The 15,089-nt window shown below is 38.6% G+C and overlaps 1 protein-coding gene across 1 annotated transcript in view; it reads left to right on the top strand.

The window, feature by feature from the left end:
* MESR3 (misexpression suppressor of ras 3) overlaps positions 1 to 15,089 on the top strand; it is a 51,535-nt gene that overhangs the window by 7,394 nt on the left and 29,052 nt on the right. Inside the window, exon 2 of the mRNA XM_030382690.2 lies at positions 11,329 to 11,379. The gene's annotated coding sequence lies outside the window, so the exon portion shown is untranslated. The remainder of the gene's footprint in view (positions 1 to 11,328; positions 11,380 to 15,089) is intronic.

Below are 15,089 nucleotides of genomic sequence, written 5' to 3' on the forward strand. Positions count from 1 at the left end.
GCGATATATTCATCATACGCCATGGAGACGCACCCTGGAAACAAACAGCCCTCGTCCCGTTCCACCTGCAGATATGTAGCTCAATGGGGGGTTGGTGCGTGGCCAATTATGAATTTGTCTCTATTTGTTTGTCACGCGAACAACAAGGGCAACAACAACAATAACAACAACAACGACAACAACACGACCAGCGAAACATGATAAAAAACATCTGCATAAAAGTTTCACTTGTATCTATCCATCTACAGCAGTTTTTATCTTGCAGATACTTGGCCTGCACTTGCCGTTGCTTTGCAGCAAAAGTTTTCATTGTTGTTGCCCCAAAAACTTTGGCACACACCCCACTGAATACACAGACAAACAGCAGCGAGAACAATCGGGCACGTGTTGACACTAAGTCACCTCTGCGCAGTCAAAGTTTCGCCTAAGCAATTTTTGGAGAAAAAGGATTTTAAACGATTTTTAATTAAATTTATGAGGACAGCTGCCATTAAGAACTTTTAACACACAGCTGCAAAATCAAAACAGCAATATCAACAACAACAACAATAACAACTAATACAAGAACCGTAAGCTTTTTTACCGCTCGATGATAAAACTCGGGCAGAGGGCCAAACAATAAAGCAGAAGAAAAAGTGTCAAAATCTACAAAAGAAAAACAACAATAACAGTAACAACAAATACTGACTCATGTAGAACAGACATAAATAAAAGCGAAAAATACGAACCCGAACCCGTAACCGAGCCGTACCCTCAGCCATAGGCCCCACTCCCCTGTCGCAACAAATTGCTTAGAATTAATCATAATAAACTTTTTTGTATTTGTTTAAATATATCTTATGCATACATTATAAATAGAAATTGCATTATCGAGGTATATATATTTAAATATAAACTCAACGCTATCTCTTATGAGCTCATCTATTGTCAGGAATTAATCGAAACCCGAACTCGGAAATATCATTAACCAAATTCTATTATTTTTTTCGTTTATCTCACGACGATTGGCTTTTAGAGAACTGCTATTGCTCATAACAATATTGGGGACAGTGTTTAGATAGCGTATCTTAGACAAACACAGACACATACATGCACACACAAACACTCACACAGATACAGCGTTCCGTTCCATTCATTGATATGAAATATTTCTTTGTTGACTCTTTAACTGTTCCATTGCTGATAAAGCAGTTTTAGCGGCTCTCTGCCTTACCACCTATTACAGTGGAATGATATAAGCGGCGTAATAATTTATGAGGTCAGTTATTTGGTAATTGAAAGAATGTGCTGAAAGTGGGCCGTATTAAGTGGCAAGTGCTTAGGGCTTGGATTAAACGGTACGGTGCGAGTCAATCGGTCTAGACCTTTGAGCAAACATGTGGCTATCATGAAGATTGCCTGGAATGAATCATGATCGGATTTGTGATGAAGATATATTAGGTGAATTGGTGTTGCATTATTTTCCTTCTCAGGCAAAAGTTTCTTGTAATTTAAGAACGAGTTCATAAGAACTAATTCACTGCAACTTTATAAATCTTTGCCTTATGCAATATTCAGGCATATTTTAAAAATAAATTATGGAACAGTTCAACATCAAAGTTTAGTTCTGGCTATAATTGAATATATTTTTATATACATATGTGTTATATATGAATAAAATTATAACTGAAGTAAGAATTAGCAACGCTCTGTGCTTTGAAGTTAATGAACTTCTGCGTTGTCGTAATATCAAATATAATATAAACATATAAACTTTAAATTATTTTTTTTTTTATATATATATATATATATAAAATACTTCCATATAGCATATTAAAATATTTTATTGCCACTTCTCTAAATGAACTAGTTCACGTATTGGTCCATTACGAAATCGTTTTTGATTACCATAAAAAAAATAAAATAAAATAAAAATTGTGCTAGACTTGTTACTCGCTTATGCTCCAATTTACATTTAAGGCAATCATTGCCCAACTTATGGACTTAACTTTTCTTTACTGGCTTATATTTAGACAGCTCGCTGTGTGCTCCACTATGGTTGTCTGCCGACACATTTTAGCTGTACGTCGATTGACTTGCATAATCCTACGATACTTATCATGCAGTTTTGCTGCTGCTCCATTGTCTCTGTCATTATTAATCCAATTAGCAGCAAAGAACATGGCACACTCCGGGCCAGGCACAGCAGGCCAAGGCACTCTCTCACCAGTGCATTGCACAACATTCACAAACACATGTGCACACTCATATGGCTACTCTCGAGTGTGTGTTTGTGTGGCAAAACGTGCAGCTAGCAAATTGGGTCAGCCAATGCACGAGACCGTATTGCCAATGTGAATGAGTTGATTCTTCGGTCACTGCTAATGCTTCTCTACTGTCCGTTCAGTCTGTTCTCTCTCTCTCTCTCTGTTTCTCTGTCTCTCTCTTTCCTCCTCTATTTTAAGCGGCTTAGACGCAGCTACTTAATGTCAAGCGTCGGGGCGTAGCCATTGATGAATTACGACCACGATGCCGATGCTATAAGCAGCTACTGCCAAGCCACTGTGAACCACTGTGCAGCGGTTAAGTGCATTCCGAGTCGGAATTTCCAGCCATGCCCATAAAAAGGTCAAGTTCAGACGTAAATAGCTCGGATCAGCACTTCTGCCAGTTGGTGGGGCTTGTGGTGCTTGTCGAGTCGAGTTAAGCGCTTTATAATTGTTTATAAACAGCTCTGGAAACACTTGCATAAAGTTTCAAATGAAGCGAGATTTCCAATGAACAACGTTTCGATAGGGAGAGCGTAAGAGTGTTAGACTACAAAGATACCCTAAAAGTTAACTAAAGTTAGTTTAGAGTTTTTAATATCAATTAAAAGTTTTTTCTTATTTAAATTATAGGTGTCTATTATATAATCTATAGGATTATAAACATACGAAACTGCTGTAATAATGCTTCAATTTCCAGCTGCAGCTATACAATTCACAAAATTCTTTATTGATTTATTAATAGATGTTATGCGTTTACAAATAGTTTTCTTAGATTTACCGTAGTTGAACAACTGGTCTCTTTAATGAGCTCGTTAGACGGGTAATTGTGATATACGCCAATGGGTTAAGCCGCCATTCGTTATTCGAGTTGGCTTTATCAATTGTTAACTGATACTGCCATTGTTTTCCAAACATAAGAACTTCCGTAATAGGCTGGGTACAGCTCCAGTGGATTAGCTTAAAGAACTGCGATAATGAATATAAGTTTGGTTTGTTTTCTTGATTGTTGTTATGTTAATGAAAATAACAGGCCAAAGAGAAAAATAAGTTTTCCAAGAGATAAATATGAAGGGATGACTTTCGAGCAAATATGTTCTAAAAGTTAGATGGGAATATGTCAAGTAAATTCCATTAGTTGCTCCACAACACAAATCGATTTGTTTTTCATCCTGATAGATTGGGACTTCCTACAAAGTGGATGTCAAATGTTTACCTTGTCAAGTCAATAGAAAACTGTTCATTTCCATTCAGATAATCTATCCGCAATTGTAAAAAACTAAAAAAACTCCTCCAATCCTTCGAGTGCAACTGCATTGTGTCAACATTTCTATTCGCACTCAATCAATCTGTTTGCATGTGACAATTGATAACAATTCTCTCTGTTTTCCATAGAGGAATTTTTTATTTTTCCATCGTTTCTCTTGTTTGTTTGTTTGTTTGTGATCCTTCTGTTGGCTTTTCCACTTCAGTTGAGTTAACCTTTGCGCTTTTGCTAGTGCCTAAGCCGCTTATTCGGGCATTCAGCATTGAAACGTTGGTCCGACAATTTTGAAGAGCGACGCCAACGACAGCAGCAACAGCAACGGCAACAGCAACAACAACAACCACTCATGACTAATCGCTTCAAAATGCACTGGACACACACATCCACTCACATACATATATACACACATACACATTAATCATCAACAGAACAACAAGCACAGCATAAAGATTAAGTATGTGTACTCATGCCCAGATCCAAAGTAGCTTTTGACAAAAAGAAAGAAGAAGAGAATAATAAAGTACAATTGCGGTTTATATTAAGAAAAGAAGAGAGCTTCGAGCTGCCGAACATGAAATACCCTTTATAATGATATAAAATAGATATATAATATGATATGGAGGCAAAAAATGCTTAGTTTAAAGAAGCTTTATCGGGTTGGTATTCCTACTCATAGATATATGCAAAGACTGGTATACCCCACTCTGTGAGGGTATGGAAATATGAAAGATATGCATAGTATATGAACCCAACAACACATTCCTGAACATCTGAGTGTTGATATGCAAGGGTGTGAGTGTGGTTTGATTGAAGCCCACTCACACGCACACACACACTCACACACACATGCAGATTTGCATAAGTTGTTGAACTTTAGATAAACGCTCGACTCAACGAGTTTTCGAGTATCATCTATGGGGTCCATTGCCAGAGATAGCTGGAAGAGAGTGTCAGAGGCTCGAGGCAAAATTATGCTCGAGCAGCTTGGAGAAAGAGCTGCTACGCATTTCACTGCGTTACTTTTTGTCAATTTTAATTTACTTCAAACCCCGAGGCCGATGGCTTAATTCAAGTGGTGCCAAGTGGTGCCCAAATTGTGTGCCATTGGGTGCCAGGCCAATACCGTAGCCAAAACCAAAGCCAAAGCCAAAGCCAAAGCCAAATGGCAAATAGAGGCCCCAACCTGGCGGTTGAGGTTGCTGGAGGTTGAGTTTTTCAGTCTTTCAGTTTTTCAGTTTTGATTTGCATAAATTGCCAATGGGCGTCAATATTTTGGCTGCCCGCCCAACTGAAAAGCCACAGAACTTGTTGAAAAACTCCGAATTGCGAATTGCAGCTACCTGTTGGAGGCGTGGCCTGATACGATTTTGCCAAAGCTGAAAATAAACCAAAAGAAAAGCGGAGCAACGGCTATCGTTGCCATGCAGAAATCGTAACACTCTTTATCAACTGAAAGTGAGACAGGGATTAAAAAGGATCTGCTGTTTATAGGAAATTCTGAATTCTGATCTTAAGAAGAGATCAAGACATTTTCGATTTTATTAATTACTACATAAGCTATATAGAATATAACACTAAGTCTCTTGTATACAAATTGTATGACAGAAACTGTAGTGCTCCCCGAAAAGAGTATACAGAAATAAATTTTTGTTACAGTTATTTGCTGTACGGCGCATGTTTTACGTGACATTCGGCTAAAGTTGAGCCAAAAAATGAAATACATTGAAAAATTTGCAATTTCTGTCTTACTGAGTGCGAACTGTGGAACGGGCTGTGCAATCGAACTGATTGAGCTGCGGTTCAAAAGGTTATTAAAATCAACATCGTATAAATTTTTTGTTGAATTGCCTTTCAGGCAGTTAGCTGATTAAGCTGAACTAGCTGTAAGCAACAGCGCGATTGATGATGTAAGGCTCAAACGAACGGCTTAGTGTGGCTGTCTATTATAAGTATTTTATATTATTTACTTAAGATTAAGAGTAATATAAATCTACATATACTCTATATACAAAATTTCTATATTAAATTGGTGCAATGAAAATAAACAATCCATAAATATCTTATATTACAATAATTAAGTATAAAGTACAATAATAATTATTTATAAGTAAGCTTGGGAAATATAATATAATAAGCTAACTAGTCATACTAATGGATCATACAATTATTATTGGTTAGCTATACCCCTTATGCCAACCATGAGCTAGAGCATAATAACTTCGACTCTATATAAGTGGACTGTAGTAGGAAACAGACTTTTTACTTTAGTCAACATTTTGGAGGCTGCGCTGTTCACTGTTCACTCGACTCTGTTGACGCTGATAAGCTTTAACAACAACAACAGCAACAACGCCAACACACATAAGGAACGAAAAAAAAAGAACACAAATTCGGAACGTAAACAGAAACGACATTATCATAATTGCTTATGCTTCATTACATATTTGCCCGTCTGGTATGGTGCTGGCAGAGCAGCGTACCATGCGCCGACTAGCCAGACTTAAAGCTGGAGGGCAATCCGAGGTCTGTTTTGCCCGACTCTCAGCAAAATCATTGAATAAACAAACTGATAAAACAAAAGCCGCATAAATAAGCGCAAATATTTGTTAATATTTTCATGGGCCCACATAGAGCCAAGTGCAGAGATATGGATAAAGATCAAGAAAGAGTCAGGCAAAAAACACGTCGCAAATGTGCTGACTACTGAGATACTCTCGTTATGAGAATGCCCCTTAAGTTTACTTTACTTTTAACGAATTTTGTTTATACTTAACTCTTCAATGTTATCAGGAAGTTGTGTTCCAGCTGGGAGCAGCTTCATTCCACGTACTGTACAGATGGCGACATCGGTAGTATACCCTTTTTTATGCAGCGTACAGGGTATCCAACTACAAACTAAAACCAAAGCCCAAAGCTCAGACTATTGGGACAGTGATCAGGTTTTTTTCTCTTGATTTTCTTGGGCTCGGTCAGGCTAACGGTATTGTGTGAGGCTCTTTGGTCTTTGTGTGCCACAAACGCGGCCGCTGAGCCGCAGCTGGGGCACAGTTACAGCACGCCCAAAAAGGGCATGTCTTCCATGTGGCCACAAGTCCAGACAAAGGCATCCATCGACATGGCCATCGCCATGTGGATCCGCTGGCAGTTGTTGTTGTTATTGTTGCTGTTGCTGTTATTTGGTCGCATTCACTTACGCGTCCGCCCGTGACTTGGCGATTTTATTTTCGCTCCATTTGTGGCCATAAATATTCAGTCAAGTATCATCCAGACATGGCATGTGTAGTGGAGTTTGAAATGAAATAGAGTTGCAGACGGGGCGAGGGCGAAGGCGTGATACATTCAAGTCGCGCATATGAGCCGGCTTACAGCCAGTTAAGTCACTTCTGTGGTCGCGACCAAGTGGCCCGGGCCCAGACCCAGACTCCAAAACCTAAATCCCAACAAAAAAAAGCCCCCCAACCGCCGAGCATTTGCCAATTGCGGTGCAGATAATTTTTTTTCTCTCTTTTAACATTGCGGCTAAAAAAAGAGTTGAGACTGTGTTTTATGGCTAGCGCATAAACATCGAGACAGTTTGGGTAGTCTATGGAGTATATATGGAGTTGGCAAAGCCATTCCAAAGTGCATGTAATGGGCCAAGTCGAACGAGCATGTTAACTGCCATGTGGGAGGCTGTTGGAGTTATGAAGAACTGCCGTTGCGCCGGATCAAACATACAACGCACATGCCATAATCTTCCATATAATTGTGAAGAACAGTTAATGGCAGATATGTGGGTCAGCTTGTGCATAAATTATAGCTGCGTTCCACAGTGTGTTAGATAATGGCATTAGAATGACTTAATTAGTCAAATTAGTTAGTTAAATCGAATGAAACTAAGCGGCAAGGCGAGAAACTCTGCTTAGTTTATATTCTATATTCAGTTTCGATTATAATGATATAGATATTGATAGATAGATATTGTAATATACTTAAAAGAGCTGTAAGCCGTGCCTGTGTAACTCTTTGAGTGCCCCTCGCTGCAGGCTGCACTTGCAGGACATTCACACGGAAGTGAAATACATATCATAAAGTATTCAGACGCGCGGCCTAATGCAGCATTTGTCTTCCCAACGGAAGTGCCTGGATTAACTGGGCACTTGAACACGATTAAAATGGAAGCAAAGTAGCTGGCCTCAGCATTCTCTCTCCTTCCCGCTCTCTCACTCTTACTTGGAGGCTGGGGAGGTGAATGAGAGCACTTCCGCATATGGTTGATTATCAGTTGAGTCAGTGGAGCCGGCAGCAGCTGCTTCTAATCACGATTTGTTATCACTGAATGCCCATCAATCAGTTGAGGCTTGCAGATAGCGCGCTATCTATGCATCCATCAGATGCGCTGGCTGATTCAGCCAGCCTTGAGTCAATCATTCGCACGTGCTTGAGTTAACGTTAACGCTCAATTTGGCTAAATGCAATTTGCATACATTTAAGTGGCGATTGCCCAGAGACTCCAAAATCTTACCATGCTCAGGCCTTACCCCCTACCCACCCTCACACACACAGAACAGGAGCTCGCTAAAATATTGCCTGACTTCATTTGTTTTGGTTGGGGTTATTTGGTTTGTTTGTTTTTTTTTTTTAAGGGAAATGCACTTGGGTCACGTTTTTGATATTTCATTGAATCAAAACAAATTGCTGGTGCCCGGACTTAGGGCCCAGGTTTTAAATAAATAAATAAATGCCCAGCCGCCAGGCACAAAACATGCTGTAACGAGCTCCGAGCTGTCCGCTCGTTAGGCAAATGGCAGCCGCCGCTCCGCACCCGCCATAAAATGTATCCAGCTCGTAAAAAATTAGATTAAACATCATAAAAATGTGAGTTGTACTCAATTAGATGGTCAAGCAAGCAACTGTTGCCATTGGGCCATGTCAAGAGAGTTCCTAATCCTCCAATTGGCTATTCTTAACAGGTTTTGCCTTTTCTAATGCTATTCGAACACTCTGTGTGGGAGGGGATTGCGAGTATATTGCCATTGATAACTGTTCAAATTTGTGTTCAGAACTTGCCGAAATCATAACAAACACGCCCACACTTAACGCCCATTTATATTTTCATAGAGCATCGAAAGATTCTTAGTCTGTTTATCGATGAAGTATGTTGCAGTCGCTTACACCCGTTCTTTTACACGCTTCGCCCTGCCTCAGCACTTTGCTAATTGACAATTTTCAAGCAGTTTTTTTGCTCCATAAAAACGAACTTTTCTAATAGCCCCAAACTCAGTCATTTGGTCTAAGCCATTAAAAAATTAATTGCCCGCTTCCCCCAGGACGACTAACTCAGCGTCGTCGTCGTCGTCGTCGTCGTCGTCGTGTCGTCGTTGTCTTCGTCTGGCCACGCCCCAAACATCGCGCTAATCCAGCATTTAGAGCGGTGCTAAACGCCTCGTCGTCAGCGGGCTCGACTCTTTTGCTAGCAGTTGTTTCCCATCAAATAAGGGCTTGCCTGTTGTCCGAGTTGCCAAAAGCATAACAAGAAAACCAGCCAAGACAGCGGTGCCATGCTTACACCTGATCAGCCCAATGATGCCCTGTAAAAAAAGTTAAGCAAGTTTTCTATTAGAGTGGACCGAAAGTAGGATCGATAATTTGTATATATGTATATTCTATATTATAGTCGTATATAAAAGCTTATCATAGGAAACTTCCGTCTGTACTTCTGCAATTACGGCGCATCGCATACCCCCACTTACAAAACCTGTCATATTGGGTATTCGAAACGTTTTACGTTGCCACAAGCTTCTAATTTCGTATTATTGCTTCGTTTTGTTATTAATTGTATTTCATTTTATTTTAGGTTTTTTCTTTCGAGCTTTTGTCTCGAGCGCTTTTGCCGCTGACCTTTTGTAAGCACTTCTCTAATTGAGGCTCTGACAAGCAACAAGCTGAGAGCGAGAGCGAGAGTGCCAGTTAGTGTGAGAGAGAGAGGGAGAGAGCAAGCAACTCGACGCTTAATTTAGCACAATTTTTTATTTGCTTTGTTTCGTTTTTTGATTTTTGCGCATTTTTTTTATTGTTGTTATTTCTTTTCATTTGACTGACTTTGTGTGGGTTGTCGATTGACTGACGCAATCTTCCAATTTTGTGTATTACTTTCCAATTTGATTGCGGACATAATACATAGTATAGTATAGTATAGACTGTGTATACAGTGCCTACATGACATGGCCGAGTGACGTCAGGTTGTGCAACGATTAGATTGATAGACGGCTTTCATACACTTAAATATGCATTATCAGCTGTGTATATTTTGTTTATCTTCCGGCTGCTTGGCACTTCCGGTCGCTAACAATTGTTATCGAAATCACAGAATTTCATGTGATTCATTTAAGAAATTAAGTCAAAGGTTTTATTGAACTTGCTAACCGATTCAGCAAAGATGCACTCAAAGTTTTTTAGCCTCCAAATGGGAAACGAAAAGTAGAGTAATCTAAAGAAATATTAACCTTTTCCATATAGCCAGCTTAGGGTATTCCCACTTCGTCTCTATGCCACTTCGAGTTCTTTGGGTTTCTTCTTTGTATGCACTTCATTTATGAATGACAAGCTGCCTGGCATCATCACTCGCCCGGCAAAAAGCGCAAATGCAAACACTCCGTGCAGTCGCTCAACGGAGAGACAACGCTTCCATGGGGTACTCCACTCATACAATTATTTCTCATTCTACAGCTACTTTGCCGCTGCCGCTGTGTTTCGCACACAGTGCGCAAAATTTTAATGAGTTGGAAATTTAATATCAGCCGCGGCAGATTGCAGATTGCACAAGGGTAACGGGACAACAGAGCGGTGCACTTAAGTCCTGAGGGGGAGGGTGGAGACGAGAAAGTTCACTCGAATCTCGACTACAACTGCGGTAGGTCTCGCTCCAAGGCGCACACAATTCAATTTGCTGTGTGTTCTTAAATAATTTAAAATTTGCATTTAATTGAGAGATTAATGAAGGGCCAAGAGGCTAACTGATTGACGGAGCAACTGACTGAGTGGTTGACTGACTGGATGGCTGAATAACTTGATGTGATTGATTTTCTGGCCCATTGAATAACGGATTGGTTGACTGATTGAATGATTGGCTGACTGACTGATAATTGTTAAACAGAGTGATTAATTAAGTAACTGATGGAGGGATAAAGACATTGACATCAAATAACTGACTGATTGACGCACTAAATAATTGAAGGAGAGTTTAACTATCGAACTGACTGACTAGCTAATAGATTGTAGGTCTCACAGATTGATTCATTGCATTGAATTGCAATAACTGATTGATTGACTTTGAATGTGTATGATTGACGGAGTGAATGACTGACTGAATCTTTACTCTCTGCGAGTATGTTTTCCTGCCAGCTGTCTGATTGATGGCTTAACTGACTAAATGATATACTAACAACCTAAACGATTCAACTAGCTAGCAGTTGGTTACGTAGCTCTCAGCGAAATCAGTTTTAATGGACTCTACGTTTTTCCACCAGCTCACCTTGAACTTGAGTTCCGTCTCAATTGGCGGCTTCATACACAAAATGGGAAAAAAGATAACAAAAGCCGCGTCTAATTTGAACATTATAAATTGTGTATACATATAGTAAATATACTACCATGTGTGATTCTCCAGAGCTGTGCAGTCGCTTCCGTTTGTTTGCACAATGCGCAATTTTCTTAGATAAGTCGCCGGCAAATGTCGCTTCAATTTAGCTCAGTTTTAGCAATGTGATTTAGATTGTATTATGCATTCAATTTATGCTAATATACGTATTTCTTTCTTCTTCTCTCTTTTTTCAGTTTTTGACAACTGCTGAACTTTGTCGGCGAACTTTGTGCTCTTGCGGAAATGTAAGTTCAACACAAATCTTAATTTAACCGTTCCCATTTAACCCAAATCCATGTTCGGCTATTTAATTAAGTGGTGCACAGTTTACGTGACGCCATAACTGTCGTCATCTTATGTGACAGTCCGCCCGACTCATCCATTAAATTATACACGTATCATGCGATCAGCGAGTTTGTGAACTTCCATTTCACGGGCTCTAATAATAATTAGTCTTCACGACGTTGAAACTCTCCTTAAAATCTTGGCTGGTGTATACTTCTTGGCCCTCTGCCCTCTGTCTGCCGTCTGTCCTCGTGCCCTGTCTGCCCTAACAGCTCCTCAGTTTGTGTGGCTTCTAATTGTAGTTAAACTTTCTGACATAATTTATGATGATTTTCGTGCTCTCAACTTTCTTATTGCTGCTACTGCTGCTGCTGTTGTTGTTTTGGTTTTGCTTGGAAGTTTTTATTCTACCTGCCCGAGTACCTTCTCGCTTTCTCAAAATTCTGAGAATCTTGAAATTGCATTCTGAATGCCAAAAAATGAAGCAAAAAGAAATAGCAGAAGAAGCAGCAGCAACAACATTTCAGGCTCTTGATTTATTATTTGAATAGCTGAACAGTTTGTTAGAATAATGAAATTATTTTGAGCTCTACAGAAATTTATATGCATACCTTAAAAAACTCGAGATCTTGTCGAAGTTGATAGGAATTTATCTGAAAAAAAAAAACGTTTTGGTCTTACCATGTTAAAACTTTCACATATTATTTGCAACATAAATATTTTTACTGAACTAAGTTAGACTTGAATGAAATTCAGAAATTACTTCCGATTCAGTAAACAAGAGTTGGAATGAATGCCAAAAGTTATAAAAAGTTTGTAAATATGCAATTGAGAGGTCATCAGCTTTAAAGTCGGCTTATAATAAAGATTTCACACAGCTCTATGGCATGCATTTAGTACAAAGTTAATATGAAATGTTTGCCTGACAGCCAGCCCATTTCACATGCAGTTCTCGTAATACCCATTACGAAAAAACGTGCATACGTAAATGTATGTGGATATAAAAAAAAAACATTTACAATCATATTGACGTGTCATCCTAAGGGTTATGTCTGACGTAAGAGATTAAAGATAAGTACTATTGACTACCTCCATTGCACAACGAGCGAGAACATCTCTATGACAATAAAATAAAAAAATAAATACCAAATTAGTATTCACAAGTGCTTGCATATGAATGCATGCAAAACATGAATGCACTTGTATATAGACAGACTATAATCATTTGCAAATAACTGTAAATGAAGCTTTTAGCGTCACATTGAATTGAAATTGAACGATGAGGACTGAGACAGGGCGCGAGCGAGCGTCCGGGTAGAGAGGGCAGAGGCAGAGACTCTGAGACTACGACTGAGACCGGGTCTGTGAGATTCTTACGAACTGTGCGACTAACTCGACTCTCAATCGCACACATGTGACCCTGGGCAGCTGGTGGGAACCAAAAAATAAAGAAGTTTTAAATAATAATGCTGAAAAGCACTCTTAACGCATGCCGAATATTGAATGCCCTTGTCTTTCAATGGCCTAGCTCTAATCGATTGTTTTGTAAGATCTCGAGATATTATAGTAAAATAATTGCAATATAAGAAATATATTTTAGTTACACTTTTCTACAAAAATATTTTGAAATTAAATCATGGATAATACAGATTTAAGACATATGATATGATATATATCAGAAATATAAATGGATAGATAGATTGGACTTAAACACATCGAGTTTTAGTACTGTATATATATTTAATAATGTTAATATATCCCGACAAACGCGCAATAGTCTCTAGTCAGAGTATATTATGTACACAAATGATAAACGTACTAAAAATAAGTATGTGTAATGCTTATAATGATGCTGCGGCTGCAATCGTTATGAATGAATGTTTTTACAACTAAATATTTTATTGTTTGTACTTTGTTGTTCCTGTTCTTTTTCTTTACTTATTTTACTGATGTATTTTTAACTATGTTCACATATATACTCTTCACTGACATCATCAAACAAAGCGCAATGCACTTTTTTACGTGTTAGCCACATTAAAAATCATTTATAAGGTTTTTCAGCCCGCGTTTAATTTACGCTCGATGTAATTTATTAAATTTGTGTGTTCCAGTTTTGTATATGCGTGTGTTTAACGCAAGATTAATTAAAGATTTCATTTTTGATTTATTGTGCTACAATTTTGGGTGGTCCCGAATGGCCGCTCCGCGTTCAGGGCACTGAATGAATTGCCTTTGTGTTCTGAGTTCTTTGGCATTTTGAAAGTGGCGCAAATTAATTACATTCGGTATAGGCAGATTTTTATATGAAATATGCGAAAATTTTGTTATTTGTTCAATATGCATATTTCAATTGAAAGCCATTAATTAATGAGTAAACACAAACTTTGTTTGCTTGCTACAATGCATTAATTTGTTAAGGCTTTTAAATACAATATTTGTTTTTTCTTTTTTTTTTTTTTTTTTTATTTTGCTTTTTGTGGCGTGGAGAAATTATAATAAATGCCATCTGCTTTGAGCTGCAACTATTTGAAATTGTTTAGCTGCAGCTGGAACACTTTAAATATTTCACATCACAAATAAAACAGAGGCTCACTAAAGTACTTTCAAATGAAAGCTAGCATTAGCAACTGTGGGTGTATTAGTGAATGGCTCTATCTTTATATTTGTATGTAAGCAAAGCTAATGAAAGATCTCTTCAAGAGTATATATGGAAAATTTTGAAATATCTTCTATGTAAAAAGCCTTGCTTTTATGTTGATTGTGCTGCAAATGTTGAACCAGTTCAGCTGAACTGCGGCTTGCATTCCTTTCATAATTCTGCTGTTGCCGCTGGCTGCCCACGGACAGGTGCGATTCATAAGTTTGTGCGCTGAAAAAACTGCGTTATATTGGCAACGACTTTTTGCCACAGAGTTGCGTAGCCCACGAGCCGCAAATGATATCAAAATTGGGTTAAACAACTGGCCCGGGCCACGCGTCTGTTGCAGTTGCAATGGCAGTTGCCACATTTAGTGTCTCCATTTCTGATGTTGTTGTTTTTTTCGAATGAAAATGAAAGCAGGTCCAAGCAATCAGAATACAAGTCTAATGCAGCTGCCAAGTGGGCCACTGATTTTCGCCTGTCGGCTTGTGAAAGTGAAAACTGAGCAAATGATAAACAGTAAGTGAGCGCACGACGCACAAATACCCTGCTCTGATCAAGATCTGTAACCTTCTCCCGCGGCACACCTTTAGCATAACAACCTTTTGCTTTCCCTTAATTGTTACAGGGTATGCCAACCAAATTAGTGTCTAGCAGCAATTGTCAGACATAAACAAACTGACCGACGCTCATTACATCAAATTTGTTTATTTTGCCTTACGCATTCATTAACTTACAAATACATATACATATATATGTACATCTTGTGGTCATGGGCATGAATTCTCAGTGGGCAGCTTTGTTGCTGAGCTGTTGCCGTGGGAGTAAGTGAGAGTTCAATTTGTCTAGACTTTAGAGTTGTGTATGGTGTGAAAGTTTGGGCTTATTTATTTATTTATTTTATTTTTATTTATTTATTATTTTTTTTTTTTGACTTGCTTGTTTTTGTAATTTTGATAACAACATTGTTAGCTGCCACTTTTCAGCCAAAGGATTATGTGGTCAACCGATTTGCATGTCAGGCAATGT

The sequence above is a fragment of the Drosophila navojoa genome, chromosome 3, assembly GCF_054131105.1.
Source record: "Drosophila navojoa isolate 15081-1374.11 chromosome 3, UAZ_NAV_1.0, whole genome shotgun sequence".
Classification (NCBI taxonomy): domain Eukaryota; kingdom Metazoa; phylum Arthropoda; class Insecta; order Diptera; family Drosophilidae; genus Drosophila; species Drosophila navojoa.